Genomic DNA, 22884 nt, shown 5'->3' with positions numbered 1-22884 from the left:
TGCCTTCCTTTCCTCCCACTTTTCTTCCTACCTGAGAACCTTGCCTCATATTTCACCAAAAAATAGGGGCTGTACCTTAAGAGTTCTGATTCATCCTCTCTCTTCATCTCATATAACTCAAATACCTTCTACCACTTCTTCAAACCATCTCACATGAGGAGGTTTCCTTTCTCCTTGCAAACTTCTCACCTCCTTACTGTGCAAAAGTGATCTCATTTCCCTGGTATTCTCTACTTGATCTCCCATTTGTCAGTCTCACTTTTTTACAGTATTCAGTCTCTCCTTGCCTACTGATTGATTCTCTACCAGTTATAAACATATCTGTGTATGTGTCATTTTCTTTTTAATTGATCATGCAAAACACATTCATGATAGGTATGTTGTGAAAGAAAACCTGGAAAAAAAACTCAAGAAAAATAAAGTTAAAAAGGTATGCTTCAATCTGTATTCAGATACTATCAGTTCTTTTTCTGGAGAAGGTTAGCATTTTTCATCCTAAGTCCTTCAGAGTTGTCTTGGATTGTTGTATTGCTGAGAACAGCTAAGTCATTCACAGCTGATCATCTCACAATATTGCTGTTACTTTCACATAGTACATTTCACTTTGCATCAGTCCATGTAAGTCTTTCCAGGTTTTTCTGAGAGCATCCTGCTCATCATTTCTTATAGCATAATAGTATTCCATCATAATCACATTCCACAACTTGTTCAGCCATTCCTCAATTGATGGGCTTCTCTTCAACTTCTAATTATTTACCCACAGAAAAGAACTTCTATAAATATTTTTTGTACGTATAGGTTCTTTTCTTTTTTAAAAATCTCTTTTGGGATACAGATCCAGTGGTGGTATTGCTAGGTCAAAGGGTATGCATGGCTTAATAGCCTTTTGGGAATAGTTCCAAATTGCTCTACAGAATGGTTGAATCAGTTCTCAACAGACCATTAAAATCTCATTTTTCCAACATCCCCTCCAATATTTGTTATTTATCTTTTCTGTCCTATTAGCAAATCTATTGTTTTAATAGAATAAAACAACAGAATTGTTTAATTTGAATTTCCCCAATTTATAGTGAGTTAGAGTATTCTTTCATATGGTTATAGATAGTTTTGATTATTTCATCTGAAAACTAATCATATCTTTTGATCATTTATCAGTTGGGGAATGGCTCTTATTTTTATAAATTTGACTCAGTTCTCTATTCATTTGAGAAATGAGGCATTTGTCAGAGAAACTTGTTTCAAAAACTTCTTTCAGAGTTACTATTGCTAACTGTGTTGCCCTCCATCCTATTTCCCCCCTTTATTTTATTCTCTCTCTCTTTTCACCCTGCTATCTTCAAAAATGCTTTGCTTCTGACTGGCATCTCCCTTGACCTGTCCTCCCTTCTGTCATCTCCACCCTTTCTCTTATCCCCTTCTCCTCCTACTTTCCCACAGGGTAAGATAGATTTCTATACCCAATCGAGTGTATGCTATTCCCTCTTTGAGCCAATTCTGATGAGAGTAAGGTTCACTCACTTCCCCTCAAATCCCCCCTTTCCTCCTCCACTGTAAAAGCTTTTTCATGTCTCTTTCATGTGAGATAATTTACCCCATTCTACCTTTCTCTTTCTCTTTATCCCAGTACATTCCTCTCTCCTGCCTTAGTTTTATTTTTTACATATCATCCCTTCATATTCAACTCACATCTATGCCCTCTGTCTGTATATATTCCTAACTATCCTAACAATGAGAAAGGTCTTATGAGTTACAAATATCTTCCCATGTAGGAATAAACAGTTTAACCTTATTAAGTCCATTATGATTTCCCTTTCCTATTCACCTTTTTATGGTTCTCTTGAGTCTTGTATTCAAAAGCCAAATGTTCTATTCAGCTCTGGCCTTTTCATCAAGAATGCTTGAAAGTCCTCTATCTCATTGAATATTCATATTTTCCCCTGAAGGATTATACACAATTTTGCTGGGTAGGTAATTATTGGTTGTAATCCTAGCTCCTTTGCCCTCTAGAATACCAAATACCAAGCTTTCAATCCTTTAATGTAGATGCTACTAAATCTATGTTATCCTGACTGTGATTTATGACACTTGAACTCTTTCTTTCTGACTCCTTCCAATATTTTCTCCTTGACCTGGGAACTTTTGAACTTATCTATTATATTCCTAGGAGTTTTCATTTTGGAATCTCTTTCAGAAAATGATCAGTAGATTCTTACAGTTTCTATTTTAGTCCATGATTCTAGAATATTAGCACAGTCTTCCTTCATAATTTCTTGAAAGATCATGTCTAGGCTCCTTTTTGATCACAGCTTTCAGGAATTCCAATAATTTCAAATTATCTCTTCTATATCTATTTTCCAAGTCGGTTGTTTTTCCAGTGAGACATTTCATACTGTCTTCTACTTTTTCTTTCTTTTGGTTTTGTTTGATTTTTTTCTTCATTTCTCATAAGGTCATTAGCTTCCATTTGCTCCATTCTATTTCTTAAGGGATTATTTTTTTAAGTGAGCTTTTGGACTTCCGTTTCCATTTGGTGAATTCTACTTTTTAAGGCATTCTTCTCCTCATTGGCTTTTTAAACCTCTTTTTACCATTTTGGCTAGTCTGTTTTTTAGGTGTTATCTTCTTCAGCATTTTTTTTGTGTCTTTTTTACCAAGCTGTTGACTTATTTTTCACAATTTTCTTTCATCACTCTTATTTCTCTCCTCAATTTTTCCCCTACTTCTGTTACTTGATTTTTGAACTCTTTCATGGCCTGAGACCAATTCACATTTTTCTTGAAGGCTTTGGATGTAGGTGCTTTGACCTTGTTGTTTTCTTCTGAGTGTGTGTTTTGATCTTCCTTGTTACCATAGTAACTTTCAATAGTTAGAATTTTTTACCCTTGCTCATTCATTTTTTCAGTCTATCAGTTAACTTTTAACTCTTTGTTCAAGTAGGCTCCTGCTGCTGCTGCTGCTGATTCAGTCACTGCCAAGGTCTGCTCCTAGTTTGCTGGGATGGGGCTGTGCTGGCCTGGTCTGTGTTGGGCTGTGCTATTCTCTTACCCAGGTGTGACATACTTTTCCTGCTGACATTCTGAGTTGCCTTTGGCATTGTGGGCTGAGAGGTCTAGAAACTGCCTCTGCTGTCAGTGATTCAGTCACCCCAAGGCCTGCTCCAGTTTTGTTGGGGCCCAGTCTATGTTGGTGCAATTTTCCCTCTTCTCTCATCCTGTTTCAACAGACATTTACTCCTGACCTTCCAACTTGTCTTCGGCTGGAAATTTGTTTCACTCTGTCTTTTTATGGGTCCTGCTGCTCTAGAATTTGTTTAGAGTCATTTTAAAAAGGTACTTGTAGTGGTTTTCAGGAAAGCTCAGGTGAATCCTTGCCTTTACTTAGCCATCTTGGCTCTACCTCCATCTCCATCATTTTCAAAAAAAATCTTCACTTGATCACATCACTTCAAGCTTTCATTCAATATCTCTCCTTCCTTGTGTGACTAAAATCCTTGAGAATGTCATCTATAATTGGTGTCTCCACTTCCTCTTCCCTTGCTATCTTTTTACTTTCTACAGCCTGGTTTGACCTCATTATTCACCTGAAAATCCTTTTTCCAAGGTTACCAATGATCTTTTAATTTCCAAATATAATAGACTTTTTTCAGTCCTCATCCTTCTTGAACTCTCAGTAAGCCTTTGACACTCTAGATCAGTCTTCTCTCCTTGATATTCTCTTTTCTCTGGATTTTCATGACACTGCTTTCTCAAGATTCTCCTCCAACTTGTCTGACTGCTGCTTTTTAGTCCCCTTGACTGGATCCTCATACAAGTCATATCCACTTATAATGTAAGTCCCTATTCTGAGCCATCTTCTCTTTTTCTTTATTATTTCATGATCCCATCATCTCTCATGGATTCAAACATCATTTTGATTCTTGAATTTACTAATCCAGCTATAACCATGACCTCTAGTCTCAAATCTAATTAATTATTGGATATATTGAACTGAATTCCAATAGACATCTTAACCTTAACATGTCTAAAAGTTACCTCATTATCTCCTCCTCCCCCCACACCAGGCTCTTTCCTCTTCCTTATTTTCCTATTACCTATTTCCTATTAATAAATATTATTGTTTCCTATTACTGTAAAGGGCAATACCATCTTTCTAATTATGCAGACTCACAACTTAGACATTATTATCAACTCCTCAGCCACTTCCAATCCTTGATATCGAATCAGTTTCCAAGGCCTATCAGATCTACTTTTGGAACATCTCTCATAAATGATTTCCTCTCTCTTCACACTGCCGTCACCCTAGTGTAAGTCTTCCTCACCTCACCTGGTTTATTGCAATAGCTTTTTCCTCATTCCAGTTCATCCTCCACCCAGATGTCAGATTGATCTTCCTAAACCTCAAGTCTGATCATACCATTCCCCTATTCAATAAATCTGCCCATTCCTACTTTTCTAGTCTTTCATATCTTACCCCACTCTACATACTCTAAGATCCACTGACATCAGCTTCCAAATAAATCTGGAGGACTGGTTGTCCTTCATGCCTGGAATCCTCTCCCTTCTCACCTTTATCTTCCAGGTTCCCTGACTTCCTCGAAGTCCTAGTTCAAATTCCACCTTCTACAAGATGTCTTTTCTGGTCTCTTTTGATGTTAATACATTCCCTCTGAAAATTTCCCCAATTTATTTTGTGTTCATCTTGTTATGCATAATTGTTTTCATGTTGTCTCTTTCATTGGGTTGAACACCTTGAGAGCATGGACTGGTCTTTTTTTTTCTCTTTTTGCCTTTCCCTACTTGTTAGCACATTGCCTAGCATATAGTAGGACCTTAATAAATGTTTGTTAACTTGACTAGAAAAGAATTAATGTCAAGAACAAACTAAAGAAAAAAATCTTTTTAGAAAGAAAGCAGAAAAAATCTAGCAAATATAAAAGGCAAAGGATAGTGGAGGAGAAAGGAAGAGATTTTGAACTAATCTTATAACTAAGAGGTGAAAGAAAAAGAACAACACAGAGGAATAAATATAGAAGTAATAAATAAAAGAAAAAGAAACAAATGATTTAAGTAAAACCTACAAACTAGGGAAAGGTTTAACAAATAGGAGAAATGACATTGAGGCAGAAAAGAAGTAGTTTGGGGAACAGAACCTGAATAGGTTTGAATCAATGTAGTTCAAGTAAAACTAATCTTAAGGATAAGGTATCAACTTAAAAGAGAAATAATTTTTCTAAAATCTGAAAAAAATGAGAAATGATGAAAATAAAGAGAACTCACAACTTTAAATGTGATGAAAAATCAATAAAATATGATAGTGGCAGAATGTATAAAAAAACAAAACTCCATGTTATTTTGTTTATAAGAAATATTCACCAAACACAGACACACATACTTAAAATGGGAGACTGGAATAAAATTTATTATACATCAAGTCAATCCAAAAAAGCAGGAATTTTAATCATATTAATAAAAGAAAATTTTAAATTGACATCAATAAAAATAAACAATAAAATTGCGTTATGTTGAATGAAAACATTAAATAGAGAACAGTAATCCCAAATTGCATAGCATGCAAGTTCTTAAAGTAAAATTAACTAAATTTCAGTGAAAAGAAAGTAATACAATAATAGTAAGGAACTTTAATGTTCCTCTTATGGAGGTAGAGAGATGTTATAAAAAAGGGGAAAATATGGAATAAGTAAACTGTTGGAAATAGTAAATCAATAAAACTTTAGAACTAAATGATATTTTGTCTCAATGGAATCACACATGTTTCTCTTTACCACATGGTGCCTTCACAAAAACAGACCAGAGTATTTCAAATAAATGTAAAGAGAAAGCAATACTAAAAAATATGTTATAGCTTTTAACAAAATAAGTATTAAATATAGGAAATATAACCAAAATACACAAACCTAAATGGAAAATGAATAATGAGCGGGTCAAAGAACAAATCATAGTAACGAGGAAAATGGCAATGACAAGACAACATACCAAAATTTCTGGGATGCAGCTAAAGCAGTCCTCAGAGGAAAAATTATATCCCTATAACATACATCAACAAAATAGAAAAAGAGAGGATTAATGGACTGAATATTCACTTAAAATTCAAAAGCCAATGAATGAACTCAAAATAAACACAAAAAGCACATTTTGAAAATCAGAAGAAAAATAGATAAATTAGATGCTAAAAAGGCTATAAGAATGATAAACAAAACCAAGAGCTGGTTCTTTAGGGACCATTCCAGGGAATATGTTCTTTGAAACTTCTTAGGAATCCAGCGACAGTCTTACAGCATTTGGATTTTTCAAAGATGTCAAGCTCCCTGGGTGCTTCCAGCTATGTGGTGGTTCAGGATTGAAAGAACTTGGTAATTCAATGTGAGGCATTCTCTGAGTGGTCCCTTCATCCTTTCTGTGACAACTTCTGCAGGGGGAATGTAGGTACTGCAACATTTTTAAAGGAGAGAAAATTTCTGGCTGGCTCTCTCTTTCTTCAACTTTGAATATGGTGTCACATAACCCAAGAACTTCTAGGACAGATGCACAAGAGCTGATCTTTCTCTGTCCCACTATCATGAAGACTATATCCATACAGAAGCCAGAGAAGAGGACTCAAGTAAGTAACCTGGCACCTGGGCATCTGAATGCCTCTTGTACTGTGTGTTTTCTTTCCTGATCTTAGGTAAAGGAGTATCCTGAGATGAATATTCCAGACTTGGAGGCAACTTTGTGACTTGGGAGTTTGGAGGTTTGAGATTCTATCAAAAATGCACTGATTGGCTGCCTGGTTAGGAATGACCAACAACCACGCCAGTACTCTTTGATAAGAGAGTCACTTTCAAGAGGATTCTACCAGTAAACATGTACTAGGAGAGGTCTGAACATTGTTGAACTGAGGAGAAATGTGAAATGCCTAATCACCTGTCCCACAAACAACTTTATGTTGTGATGAAGTTAAAGTTACAGTCTCTGAGCAGATTATAATAGTAGATATAAATTGAGGTACTAAGCCTATTTAAAGTTTGTTACTGTCAAATATGTGCTTATTTTGTTTTTAATATTCTTTTTGTTGCATAGAAAAAACACTAGCTATTTCATACATGATTCATACTATACGTTGAGTACACATTCCTACTTTTTGAGGAAACCTAGATGTGAACTAAATTAAAATCAATCATATTCTAGATAGTGGGATGGGAAATTCGCAAACCAAAGAGTTTGAGGAAAGGAAACCTAGTCCTCTGTTCAGTCCCCTGGGACAGAACCCTTTCTTGTACTATGTGCATAAATCTAGCAGATTGACCATTTTGGGAGAAAAAGTGGTTTCAGGGCACCAGAATCCTCAGACAAGAATCAGTTCTTCAAGGTTTCATTAGCAATACTGATAAATCTTTATCCAATCTGAAAATATAGGGATTTAGCACATGCCAGACTCTATCATCAGTTTGCTCTATTGATACGACCTTTTTCACATGGAGAATGTTTAGAAGATGGCTTCTGGGAGACTTGTGAGTGCATGTCAAGAGAGATTGGAGTATGCGTAGACATTCTGTAAATGGTCCCAACTGGCAGACTATGTAGTTTTAAGGAATTCCTTTTAGCTCTTCTTAAAAAAAATAACAAAACAAAACCCTGAGTTACCTCTGGCTACAACTTTGCTCAATTTCAGTCTGGAGGAGATCAGTGAGTCTTCTTCTCATAGCATCTGGTGAAAACTATACAATAAGATCAAAAGGTTCAAGGTTTTTTCCCTTTCAAGCCATAGTGACAAAGGGGTCTTGGTGCATTTGTTCTCTTTTGTTATAGATACAGTGAGAAGAGTCTCTGACACTGGTCAGGATGTGGGAGGTGGAATCTAGGCTAGAACCATTTCTTAGGCTAGATGGCCACAGAGGGGATGAAGTCTTTGAGGCCTTTAGTCTTATAACATAGTCTGTCATGAGATGATAAGAAGCAGCCAACAGAAAACTCTGACTTGGATGACACAAAGTAGTAGCCAGAGCTAACTCAGGTGATTTTGAAGACGCTAATAGTACTGGATATGTAGCTAATGAAAAAGGTTACCAATAACTATAAGAGTAGCCAATAGAAGCCAGTTACAGTTATATAATGTTCAGGCATTTCCCTTATATGTCATCATTATTGTCCTGGAAAACATCTCCCCATGGTGTTCCATGTATAGAGTCAAGTCAGCAATGGGATCTCTGAATGTACCAGATCCCCATTATAATGATTAAAAAGAAAATGGGGACAAATAAAATTAAGAAAATTTAAAAAATGAATAAGGGAAAATCATAAGCAACCCAGAGGAAATAAATAAAATCAGATCTTATGAAATACAATTATATGACAACAAAATTGATAACTCAAATAAAGGACTATGTAAAGCTGTAGAAAATGCTTGGATTACTAGATCAGATAGGTATATTTGAATTTATAAAAGTATTATATATTATTATTATATTATTTTATAATTGTAATATATTATGTATTACTACATAATATATAACAATTATATTATCATATATTATTATTAATAAAATTAAAATTTATAAATCATAAAACATAATTAAACTAGATATGAAAGCAATAGCAAAGAAACATAGAATTCTATCAGTCTTTTAGCTTAAGACCTGTTTTACAAAAGTTAATACCTATTAATATGTATTTTTGTGACAATGCCTGTCTATGCAAGATGAATTATACTAAAAACTTAAGACAGAAAACATTCTGAAAAATTCCTTTCATAAAGCAAATACAGTTCTAATCCTAAACCAAGGGAGAAAAAAAGCAAAGAAGGAGTTTAGACAAATATCATTGTAGTATATTGATTAAAAAAAATTTGAGTAAAATTCTGGTCAAAAAATCCCCTCAAAATGACAGTAATTTTTCTAAACAAACCATTTTTTATGCTCAAATTGGATTTATATTAGAGATTCATGGATGTTTCAATATTATGAAAATAATCAACATAATTAATAATTCAAGGTAACCCAAACCACATGAATATATTAAGAGATAAAAAAAGGCTTTTGACAAAGAACAACATTGATACTAAAAATGCTAAAATGTGTAAGAAGACTTTTAAAATATAAGTATCTAAAAAGAAGATTGATTATACAGTGGGGAAACACTAGGAGACTTCAAAAAAACTTTTGAAAGGCATTAACTGAGGTTACCTCCTTTTGCTACTATTATGTTGAGCATTAGAAATGTTAAAAAAAAATAAAAGATGATAATAAGCAAAGAGGAGACAAAGCTATCCCTATTTGCTAATGATCTGAAGATTTACTTGGAAAATCCTTGGAAATTAACAAAAAAACCTAACTTAGGAAATTAATTGCCTCAGTAAATACTCAAGCTCCAAAACAAATACATGGAAATCAACGACACTGTAAAATTTAAAGAAAATACAGGATGTAATAATAAAACTGGAAGTGCTATTCTAATGTGCATAAAATAACCCATCCAGTCACACTTATTACCCATATACATCCAATTGCAAAACTTTACTTAAAAGAAATAAAGTACAGATTAAATATCTGCTGAAAGCTTAGCCATGTCAACATAAAATGATAGTTCTACTAAAGTCAATTTACAAGTAATGTCATGCCAATCAAATTATAAAATTCAAAGAGAAAAATTATAAAAAATCTGGAGAAATAAATGATTTATGATATCCAAAGAAATGATGTTAAACTGTTTTTCAGTTATATCCACATGATATCCATATGTGGTGGTAGGTAGAGTCTCAGATATTTTATGTAGTCTATACTTTTTTAAGAAGAGAATTTCTTTTTTATCTTCTTTATTTTTTTTGCAAGAATGATAATTTTTGTGAGCTGATTTTATGTTTTGGTAGTTTAGTGAAGTTATTGTCTCATTTAATTTTAGTTGATTAGTATTTTCGAGGTAAACCATGATATCATCTGTAAAAGCTATAATTTTGCATCATCTTTACCTTTGCTTATGCTGTCAATCTTTTCTTGTTATTGTTATAACTAGTATTTCTGAAGTTATTTTTTAAAATATAGTGGTAATAATGCATATCTTCTTTCCTGTTCTTCAGTTTTATCTGACTCTTCATTATCCCATTTGGAGTTTTCCTGGCAAAAATACTGGAGTGGTTTGTCATTTCCTTCTCTAGCTCATTTTACAGATGAGAAAACTGAGGCAAAGGTTAAGTGGTCACACAGCTAGTTAAGTGTCTGAAGTCAGATTCAAACTCAAGATCAGGACTCTTTCTCATTGTAGGACCAGCACTCTACTGTGCCACATGTGTGTGTGTGTTCATCCTTCATTGCTGAAGAAGACCATGCCATCAAAGAAATGATGACATGACTTGCACTTGACTTTGTTTTTTGAGTGAGGGAAGGATGTGCAGGTCACCAACCTCACTTCTCCCCCAGAGTCATCTGAATCCAGTGACCTGGTATTCATCAGGATGACTGGAGATGACCTGGGATGAGGCAATTGGGGTTAAGTGACTTGCCTAAGGTCACACAGCGAATAACCTTACTTTACCCTTAGTCTTATTGGTAAGATTCCTAGAATTTTTTTTCATTACAGATAATCCTAGCTCTTAGATGAAGGTAGATCCTATTTACTATATTAAGGAATGATATAATTATTTTAATAATAAAATATGTTTTGACATAAAGAGGTGTAGCATTTTATTTTTATTAACATTTTATTTTTCCCCAATTATAGGTAAAAACAACCTTTAACATTCATTTAAATTTTTTTTTGAGTCCAAAATTCTCCCCCCTCCCCAACTGAGAAGGCAAGCAATTTGATTTATAGGCTATACATGTATAGATATGCAAAACTTATTACCATGTTAAAGTCATCTTCTTTAAGAAAACAGACCAAAACATACTCAAGAAAAATAAAGAAAAAATATGCTTTGATCTGCATTCAGATTGCATCAGTTCTTTCTGTGGAGATGGATAGCATTTTTCATCAGAAGTCCTTCAGAATTGTTAATCAGCACAGTTAATCATCACACAATTTTGCTGGTTCGCTTTGTAAATCTCCTAGTCTTTACTCACTATATAGTCAATTTCTTTTTTAGATATTTATATTTTACAAGTCTTCTTATACATTTTAGCATTTTTAGTATAAACTTTTTATAAGTTTATGTAAGTCTTTCCAGGTTTTGCAAAAAGCATCCTCCTCCATATTTCTTACATCATTCCATCAAAATCATATACATCAACTTGTTCAGCTGTTCCCCAATTGATGGACATCCCCTCTGTTTTGAATTCTTTGCCACCACTAAAAGAGCTGTTTTAAGTATTTTTGTACATAAAGGTCCTTTCCCTTTTTATTTCTTATCTCTTTGGGATACAGATTTAGTAGTGAGATTGCTTGGTCAAAGGATACGTATGGTTTTATAGCCCTTTGGCAGAGTTCCTACTTGCTCTACAGAATGACTGAATCAGTATACAACTTCACCAACAGTACATTAAGTGTCTCAATTTTCCCACATCCCCTCTAATATTCGTCATTTTCCTTTTCTGTCATATTAACCAATCTGATAGGTGCAAAGTTGTTTCAATTTGCATTTCTCTCATCAATAATGATTTGTAACATTGTTTTCATATGACTATAGATAGCCTTCATTACTTTGCCTAAAAAGTGCCCATTCATATCTTCTGAGTTTATTAATTGAGGAATGATTCTTATTTCTATAAATTTGACAAAGTTCTTTATCTGAGAAATGAGGTCTTTATTAGAGAAACTTGCTGTAAAATTTTTTCACAGTTATGATTACTAACTATGCCTTTCCCTCCATCCTATTTCTCTCCTGTTTAGTTTGCTCCCTCTTTTCATTCTGTCTGTTCTCAAAAGTGTTTTGCTTCTGACTTTTACCTCCTTCAATCTCCCCTCCATTCTATCACTCCCTTCCTTTTGCTTATTCCCTTCCCCTCCTACTTTCCTACAGGATAAGAAAGATTTCTATAGCCAAGTGGGTATGTATGTTATTTCCTCTAAGCCAATTCTGATGAGAGTAAAATTCACATGCTCTCCTCCCCACCTGACTTCTCCTCCACTGTAAATGTTCTTCAGCACCTCTTTTAGGTTGGATAATTTATCCCATTCTACTTCTCCCTTTCTCCTTCTTCCATTGTATTCCTATTTCTCACCACTTTTATTTTATTAGATTTTTATCATACTCAGTTCATACTTGTACCCTCTGTGTATTTTCCTAATTTCCCTAATAATGAGAAAGTTTTAGGAGCTGCAAGTATCATTTTCCATGTAGGAATATAAGTAGTTTAACTTCAATGAATCCCTTATCATTTCCCCTTCCTGCTTACTTTTTCATGCTTCTTTTTACTCCTGTATTTGAAAGTAAAATATTCTATTCAGCTCTGGTCTTTTAATCAGGAAAACTTGAAAGTCCTCTATTTCATTGAATATACATTTTTCTCCCCTGAAGGATTATGTTCAGTTTTGCTGGATAGGTTTTTCTAGATCTAGCTCTTTTGCCTTCTGGAATTCATATTCCAGGTCCTCCAATTCTTTAATGTAGAAACTACTGAATCTCGTACTATCCTGACTATGGCTTCATGATATTTGAATTGTTCATTTTTTGTAGTGATTGCAATATTTTGTCCTTGACCTGAGAGCTCTAGAATATAGCCATAACGTTCCTGGAAGTTTTAATTTTTGGATGTCTGTCAGGAGGTGGTCAATGGACTCTTTCAATTTCTATTTTACCCTATGGTTCTAGAATATTAGGGCAGTTTTCCTTGATAATTTCTAGAAAGATTTCAAAGTTCTTTTTTGTGTGATAGTTCTTAAATTAAATTATTAAATAATTTTGTGCAATAATTTTTAAATTATGTCTCCTGGATATATTTTCCATGTTAGTTGTTTTTCCAATGAGATATTTCACATTTTCTTTTTTCACTCTTTTGATTTTGTTTTATTGTTTTTTGATGTCTCATAAAATCATTACATTCAATTTGACAATTATAAGTTTTAAGGAATCATATTCTTTAATGAGTGTTTTTTTACATCTTTAACTCTACTTTTCAAGGAGTTCTTTTCCTTAGTGAATTTTTGTATTTCTTTTTCCACTTGACAAAGTCTGCTTTTCAAGGCATTCTTCTTTTCATTTGGTTTTGTGCCTCTCTTACTATTTGGCCTATTACGTTTCTTTAAGATGCTATTTTCTTCAGTAATTTTTGTGTCAACTTTACATAGGAATCGACTCTTTTTTCCTTATTTTCTTGCATACCTGTCATTTATTTCCCCATTTTTTCCTCTATTTCTCTTACTTGATTTCAAAAATCCTTTTCTGAGTTCTTCCATGACTTGGGGCCAACTCATATTTATCTTTGAGACTTTATATGCTACCATTTTGACTTTGTTGTCTTCTTCTGAATGTATGTTTTGATCTCTGTCACCATAGTAACTTTCTATAGTCAGAATATTTTTCTGCTATTTGCCCATTTTTCTGGTCCATTTCTTGACTCTGAACTCTTTAATAAAGTGGGGCTCTACTCCTAGAATGGAGAGGGCACCTTTTTAAGCTTCGTAGTTTTTTTGTAGCTGTTTTCAGAGATAATTCTGGGGACCTTTAAGATTTCAGTTCTTCCAACGTGGTATAATCTAAGAATATGTGTGTTTATCACTTTACTGTCCTGTATTCTTTTCTGTGAGGACTCTTTTACATCCTGGAACTATGACCATGGCTCTAGCTCTCCTTTGGATATGAGCTTTGGTGTGGTAGTACACATCCTTTCCCTGTGCTTGAGACCCAGGTCTGGTGACCTAGATCCAAGCATGGACAATGCAACAAAGTCCTGCCTTTAGACCATTGAAAGGAACCCTGTAATCTTCTGACCAATTGTTTGATCCCCTTACTCTCTGTGGGCTGAGAGGTTTGGAAATCACCATTGCCACCACTGATTCTGTTTCCCCCAAAGCCCACTTCTAGTTTTCTGGAGTTCCTCACATGGGAACCAACTCTGCACTCTTGATATTAATCCAACTTGGTCACAGATATATCTTTTAATGTGCTTTTGTAAACTCTTTTCTAACATATTATTCTATATTAGAAATCAATATTCATTAGTTGTACTAGTCAATCCTTTTCTTCCTTTGATTTCTCTCTCCTAGTTTAGGCATTAGTACAGTGTTTATTTTATAGAAGGAATTTATTAAGATTCACTCTTTCCCTATTTCTTTAATAATTTTAAAGTATTCTTGGAATCAGTTGTTCCCTGTATTTCCCTTCCTCATTTGTTAATTATTTTCAGTTTTAATTTTGCCAATATAGTTTTCCTCTTTTTCTCTTTCTTTTTTTCTAATCTAATTAGCTAACTGTTTATCAAAGTTATCTTAGTATAGTGGAAAGAGACTTAGGAGTCAAAGGGACTAGGCTAAAATTTCAACTCTGATATCTACTACCTCTTTGACCTTAAATAAACAGTCTCTCTGGATCTCATACTTAAAATGAGAGATTTGGACTAGATAGACTCTGAAGTCCCTTATAGCTCTAGATCTGTGATAAGAATATCCTGCAATCTATTTTGTCATCATTTTTTAAAAATAGCTCCTAGTTTGGCTAGGCAATTAAATCTTTAAGGGGAAGTTGCAATATTTTTAATCCTTTTAATGATTTCCATATTTTCTGTCATTTTTATTGAATTATGGTAAAGGACAGCATTTCTAGATTTATGAACTTTTTATGTCTTAATAAATGGTGCATTTTTAGAAAGGTTTGGTATACTTTTTAACTTATGTATATTGTTCCCTATTTCCATTCAGTAATTCCTCAAGTTATATATTATCTATCTTTTTATGAGGTTTTTCTACATCTTTGGGGTGCTAAGGATGTCAATTCGTAAAATTAATGTATATTTAGTCCTATAGTTTCATGTTTAATATATTTTCCATACATAATATATTTTACATGTTTATTTCTTTGACCATTATTTTTGGCTTATCTGAGATCATGATTGTTAGTCCTGCTCTTTTTAACTCTTCATTTGAGGCATAACAAATTCAGCTCCAATCCTGTATTTCAATAATTTGTGAATATGTTTCAAGTATATTTCTTTTAAGTAAAATAGTGTTTGATTCTTATTTCTAACATATTCTGCTACTCTCTTGTATTTTTTATTTTATTCAATTCATATTTACTGTTGTATCACTAATTGTGTATTATCATATAACTCTACACTCACACTCCCCAGCTTCCTTTTTGTGTAATAGAAGAATACGGAAAAAACAGAAGAAATCTGATCATTTCCGGCAACCTACAAAAATGTGATCTCTTTCTACTGCTCTACTTCTCTTCTATTCATCAAGTCCAGACCCCAATTTCTGCTTATTAAAATTTCTCTTCTTAATTCACTTTTTTGATACATCCTCCAAAGCTGATGTTTGTTTTCCTTATGACTGACTACTTCTTCTCTTACTTACTTCTCTTCCTTTTCTCTTCATTCTCTGCTTCCCTCTCTTTCCCTGCTGAGTTTTGTGCATTTCTAAACCAAACTTGTGTGTGTTCAACTTTTATTTTTCATTTCAATTGGTTAAAGTTAATGAGAAGCCTACCTTCCTTAATATCTCCCTCCGTATTTGTAATACTCTTCACCTACGTAAATTGTGAGAAGTAATTTTTTTCTTCCTCCTCATTTCCCTATCACATATTCTTTCCCCCTATTTTTTCTTTCACCTCTTCAAACTATCAAATCATCCCATCAAAACCATAACCATGCCATACAGTTATAGGTTACATAACTCCTTTGAAGACACAGGATGATTAATATTCTGAAGGGCAACAACCTCTGTATTAGAATGTAAGTAGTGTTGCTCAAATATATTTAACTTTTCCCTGAGTCTTTTTTTAAATTACAAAGCTATATTGTATTTTCATCAATAGTGTTTAAAAATAGTCTACTCTGTCAAAAATCAGTGTTTCCCCCCTTTTACAATTATACTCAATTTTGCTGGAGTATTTTTTATTTTAAGTCATTACCTTTTCCCTTTTACTATTCCAAGATTTTCTGTTCTTTAAATTTATTGTTGTGAAGACTTGTGTGAATGTGTATTTCCTTTGATTTGGAACTCATTTTTCTGAGGACTGCAAGTATTTTTTTCTTTAACAAAAATACTTTTTATTTTGGTTATGTCATCCTTGAGTGTTGTTAATTGGGATTTTCTTCAGAACTTGATTAGTAAATTTTATTTTCCCCTTGCTCTCTGGTCCTAATTGATTTGGTTATCTTTATTTTGTGATTTCTAGAAATATAATGTCCAGGGTTTATTTGATCATTGTTTTTAAGAAGTTCATTAATTTTTAAATTATTTCTCCTTTACCTGTTTTTCAAATTAATTTTTAAAAAGTAATTAAATATCTTATAGTTTCTTCTAGTTTGGAGTTTTGGAGATTTTTTTTATTTCACCAAGTCATTTTCCTCTGCCAAGGATCTACTTATAGTTGTGTAGTAATTTTTTTTGGGGGGGTAACTCTTAACATGTGTTCGTTGGTCAGTATTTTGGTCAGTTTATTCATATTTCCATTCTCAGTTTGGGGATTGGAATTTTGTGACAGGGCTAGATTCCAGTTATTCCAGAACTCTTACATGAATTAGGTAGATCATTTTTGGTCCTTTAACCTCTGAAGTCAGGCTATGCTATTTATTGTAAGTCATTAGTGTTCTACATCATTTGCCTGGTACTAAATTCTACTTTGCTTCAGTTCTTGGCTTCTATCTTCTAGTGTCTACAGCATGTGCTGGTCCTGGCCCTTAGGTTTCCTTTTCCTTACACAATTCCAAGATACATCCCTATCTTGTCCTGGCCCTGACAGGTTTCAGTCAGATACTTAAAGTCAGTTTAGTCTTGGGTAGCCTGGATTGTATCCATTCCATTGTATTTATACTGGGAACTTTGCATTCCCAGATGGAGAATGGGCCTTGTCTCTTGTTTTGACTCTCAGTGCACTGAATGGGTCTGGGCAGTGGCCCACTGGGGCAAGCTCTTTCTTTTGCTTTTCTTCTGATTGTCCAGGGTTTGGATATATCTTTGGGCTCTGATAGTTGGAATACTTGTTGGTTTATGACTTCCCTGGAAGATATTAATTCAGAATCTACAGATTCCAGGCTGGTTTACCACAGGACTCACTCTTTTCTCTGAGGTCACCTCTTTCCCAGTCCCTGCTAGCCTCTGGTCATCTTTTTTTCTGTGATTCTATGGTAGATGAATGAACTTACTCCTCTTTCTATTTTGTTTTCTTTATCATTGCTCCTTTTCAGGTATTTTCTGGGATATGATATGTGGGAGAGAATGGGGCATTCCAACTGTCCAGGTTGTCATATTAACCAGAAGTTCTCAGCCACTCTCATGTTGACACAGCTAGTCATAGGTAGGTTTTGAATGAAGATTTCCTGGCATTAATGGTCTACCCATTACATGGGAACTCCTCCACCTACTACATGTGAACTCCTCTCAGATTTCTTTTAATGATATGTACTTAATACAATGAAATAAATTGAATGTTTGGTATGGCCCCAATATTTAATGGTATTTAATTTCTTTTGTAAAGATGAGTAAAACCCATGCTCTCTTCCTATTACCAATTCTTTCTCATTTTTGCCCAAGTTACTTTTTTTTAGAGAAGAAGGAGAGTGAGATATAAGGAAAAGTTCTATCAAACTCAGTCATCATGGTGACTGGAAACAATGCCACATAGCTTTCTCTTTGGACACCAGAACATTTACTGTACATTTTCCTTCTTCCCACTTCATATAAAGAAATAGCATGAGGTTGACTGAGCAAGAAAGTACACATACACATACACATACAGACAATAAGAAGGAACTGATAGGAACCTGGGGAGAAGATAGGAAGTATTTCTGAATTCATTTAGTTTTTTCTTTTAGTCTTAGTTTGTTGCAATTCTCTGGAATTTTGAGATTGTTCTACATTTTCAAATTGTAAAGCTCAAATCTTGGAGTAAGTGGAGGAATGAAAATTACTATTTGTATATTCTAGAATAATGTACACTAAATGTACTAAATGCTAGTAATGTGCTTTAAAAATTAATTTAAAATTTATTTGTAATTTTGTCTGAAAACAAGCATGATCCTAATACTGGGGGCAATCAATATAATACCAAGTTTTAAAGTTATCTGAAATTAATTTATGGGGTTTTTAGGTTGTCCTGGATCTTTGCTTTTTTATACTATGAATTTGATTTCAGTTGTTGCAGAGTTTCTCTCTTTTGATGTTTTGGGGTTGGAACAGCTTTAAAAAAACCCACTCTGATGTTTTGTTGGTCGTGTGATCCCAATAAATATTTTTTGAAAGGACATTTTTTTCATCTGAGTACTCAGAAAGTCCTCTTTAGTTTGCAATTTTTGGTTTAGTCATGTCTACTCTTCAGTGAATTACTTCTAGCTTCAAAAACTCGTAGCATATACAATCAATAATTCAATACCTCAAATACCCTTATGATTATTTATTTATAGGTTGGCAGACATTTGCTCACTAAAGAACATTGTCCACTTTAAATAAAATTTATTTTACATTAACAAATGATTGTTAAATATTTACTGTGTGGAAAAATTATATACTCTCTGACTTTAAGGAGTAGAGTAAGGAGTAGGAAGGACAAGATCTGTATAGATATAAATATCAGAGAAGTTATCAAGTTATCAAGTAAGGAGACAATAAAAAGACTGGCACATGAGATTAGATAAATATTGACTTGTCCTAGCTAAGGATGATGTCCCATCATGGAAGAGGTGATCCTTGAGTTGGACCTTGAAGATGGCGTTAACATTAATATTATACATTAGTACATTAATATTAATACCTTAACTTTCATTCTTGAAAACTTTCAGTCCTTCTCAATCTTTGTCTCAATATGTGTTGTTCACTTTGTATGTACATAGATATGTAAAGACTAAGAATATATAAAGTAATATAGAGTAATTTCAAGGGAGAGAGAATTAATAACATGAGCTGTTCTTTGAAGAAAGAATATTTTAAAAAGCAAATTTGAAGAATGAATTCAAGCCAGACATGACAGTGCAAAAAGCATGGAGGTAGGAGGTGAAATGCTATCCAGAGTCAATTTGACTGTAATGGAAAGTATGTGAAGCTATGTATTTGGATATGTATGGAAACATACACAAAGAGTGTGTGTGTGTGTGTGTGTGTGTGTGTGTGTGTGTGTGTGTGTCCATCCATGGAAGCTGTTGAGACCACCAATGAAGAGAAGAGGACCAGATCAGAACATTGGGGAATAGCCACACTTAGTTTAACAATTGTTAAAAATACTAATAAGTCAAGATAATACAATTCCAAATAAACATTATGTCAAAGAAAATCTCAGTGAAACCAGTTTAGTGGTCACTAAACCCTATTAGCTAACCCTATTAGCTCTTTAATAAAGTTAGCCATTCTATCTCTTAATTCCCTTTGATAGACTATTGGAAATTTCAAACTGAAAGTTGTAACTTGTGTTTTTTGTTCTCACAGCAGAATATGAAAAAGTTTGAATTTTCCATTTTGATCTAATAAACATACCTTTAGCAGTTCTGATAGTAGTCAACTTAATATATGAGTCATTAGCTTATAGTCACATAACTTAGTCTAATCATGCCAACTTTCACTGTATGCCATGGGCAAGTGCCATTGGATTAATTCTTGTTTTATTTCAAGTAGGTTAATGCAAAGTCATTTCAGAGGCTCAGCAAGCAATATCATTCTTCCTTCCTTCTTTCCTTCCTTCCTTCCTTCCTTCCTTCCTTCCTTCCTTCCTTCCTTCCTTCCTTCCTTCCTTCCTTCCTTCCTTCCTTCCCTTTTACCTTCCTTCCTTTCTTCTTTTTTCCTCCCTTCCTTCTTCCCTCCCTTCCTTTCTTCCTTCCTTCCTCCTTTCTTTTCTCTGCATAAAAATGAAAAGTATGGGAAGAGAAAAAAAAAGAAGGGATATCTGAAGTTCAGTTGTCCTGATGTACTACTACTCAGAGAATTTACCCCACTGGGAAAATCAGAAAGACAAAAGAAAAAAGAGGTAAAAGGTAATGATAATGGCCTAACTCTGTCAGGAAGCAAGTAGACATTACAATCAGTAGCTCTATTGTTAAGTTAAGCTTGGGAAAATATGACTTTGATCTATGTTACTAAGGAGTATTTCAAAAGTAAATGGATACTAGAAGTGTAACAGGGCAATCTGAGTAAAAAAGAAGTGTCCCTCAGTACACACCTCAAACCACTGAAATGACATACAGACACATTCCATGCTAGGGAAAGATACATAATGGAAAGGAAAGGATCTTTAAAAGCCCTTAAAGTTTAACCTTGTATATGTTGAGAATATCAAAAGGGTTACAGAGCAATTTTAAGGAGGAAATAGAACAAATGACATGAATGTATAAAAGTTTTTTTAAAGGCATATATTCTATGTAAGTAAAGGAATTACCTGATTTATTTTTGCATTCAATGTCATAGCCTGTGATTGGGCTATTTCCGTCAAATCCCATGGTCCATCTCAGGGTAATAGTACGTGCTCTCACATCTTTGATTTCTATTTCAGGAGGGTCTGGGGGTTCTGGGTAACGAAAAGCAAATGTAACCCATTTTATTTTACTTCCAATTGTTACACATGTTTTGCAAAAATTGCAGCACTGACTTTGGATTATCAAAATATTATTCAAGAGCAGGTTAAAATTCATTCAGTTTTAAAATATTTTCTTCACAATCATATTTCAAGAAGGAATTCCACTCAAAGTGTGTCCCACTTTTCCAGGTTTCACTGTATTAGAAAACTATGACAATGTATCATGGTATTAGATGAATAATATTCTAGTTGATATTCACTATCTGCAGAAAATTCTGACCCAAGATCTACTCTTATTTACAGTTTTGGTAAGTGATATGTATTATATGACTATTTGAAAAGAAAGTATTTCTAATTTTGATAAAATAGAAGAATTTTTTTGTTTTTTAACCATTTTTTATTCTACCAAAGCTCCCTTGCTAGCTGTTAGTTTTTAAAATGCCTTTATTTTCTGTTTTTAGATTTCTTTGAACATTTTCTCTTAAACTATAAAATTTCTCATAATTCTTTGGTATTAAATTTTTTTTCTCCATTATGCTGTGTTCCTACCTTGCACAGTGAGTTGAATTATTCCACGGTCCTCCCCATAGGAATTGATAGCATGACAGGAAAAGAACCCAGAATCTTCTCTCAGAGTTGGCAAAATCTATATGTGAAATAGGAAAAATACAACTTTTTCAATAGTGTATAACAATGAGAAATACACTGAAGCAGACTGATTATAAAGAATCCCTCCAAACTTAATCCTTTTACACTATCCCTGACAATCTACTCTTCCACATACAGGTGGACAAGTAAGGAAAATTTGTAAGAAAATAACTATGTGTATGTATATGAGTGTATGTTCAAGAATGTTGGTAGTATATTGTCAAAGTCGTCTGCAAACTGGTGAAATTGTTATTATCTGTTGGATAGGATGTCATAATCAATTTGATATATATCCTAAATATGCATACACAAAAATACACCCACACAAACACACAATCTTTTGATGATCTTAAATATTATAGTAAGGATTTGATTCTAAAGAAATGTAATCAGAGATCCCTAGAAAGGTATGGAATTGCCATGAAATTTTCAAATGCAGGATCTTTTTTTCCCTTTATGTTTCAAAGCACATTTGTCGTGCTAAATGCATTTCTTTACTCAATGAGAGGAGTCGAGTTGTATGCTTTAATAAAAAAATTGTACTTGTTTAGCACCATATTTTACTTTCTGAAAGGAGTGGAATGGGCAAATATTTCCAAATTTATCTTCTATATTACAATATAACTAATATAATAATATGTATTATTTATACTACATTCTGTTACATTATTTATTATAATAGTTATCCCAAGTCTTATTAATTTGAGGCATTATCAACATATTGTTTTATCACAAAGGTGAAAATATATCTGGAACATAAACTTTCCTTTTGGATTATAAATTTGACAAAGGTCCATTTTTTCTGACTCTTTTATTGTATCTGGAAACCCTGCTGTGTGTATAAAAATATTTTTGTTCTTATTAATATTGACTGAATATTACAGAAATATTTTGAAGGTTGTTAAAATTCTTCAATATAATGAGAAAGAGAAGTCATGTTTTATTAATAATTTAAAAATTATTTTCCATATAATACCACATGTAGATCCAGCAGTAGTGAAGAAAAGAAAATCTATTTTAATTATTATTGGTTTATGCTTCAAGCAATGTGTTTTAGTTTTCAGTACCTGTAGAGTAGAAAGGACTTCTTCTCCCACCTCCTTTGTGGACACAAGATAGCGGGCCATTTCTGGGTTAATGATTCTGTCTTCTTTCTCCCAGCGAACTATAATGGGTTTCTCACCATGGGCTGTGCAAATCATTTCCTTCTTTTGACCCTGAGTAGCCAGGGTAGTATTTGGGTATGATGTTATCATAGCAGGAACTAAAACAATCAAAAAATAGTATCACTGCTTATTCAGGAAATTAGATTTCATGGTAGGGCAACTAAGTTGGTGTGTGGATAGAGCACTGGGCTTGGAAACTGAAGACATCTTCCTGAGTTCAAATCTGGCCTCAGATACTCACTAGCTACGGGACTCTGTGCAAGTCACTTCCTCCTGTTTGCCTCGGTTCCTCAACAGTAAAATGAGCCACTCTAGCATCTTTGCCAAGAAAACCCCAAGTGAGTTCCCAAGGAATAGGACATTGCTGAACAAACTTCTTGGTTGCAGACTTTAGATATGGTGATATGAAACTGCTACATATCCTCCTAAATTGTGCTTAAATCTTTACTTGTATGATGTAAAACATCATTTAAAAAATAAA

The sequence above is a fragment of the Notamacropus eugenii genome, chromosome 5 (assembly GCF_028372415.1).
Source record: "Notamacropus eugenii isolate mMacEug1 chromosome 5, mMacEug1.pri_v2, whole genome shotgun sequence".
NCBI classification, from domain to species: domain Eukaryota; kingdom Metazoa; phylum Chordata; class Mammalia; order Diprotodontia; family Macropodidae; genus Notamacropus; species Notamacropus eugenii.
This window is presented reverse-complemented; position numbering follows the sequence as displayed.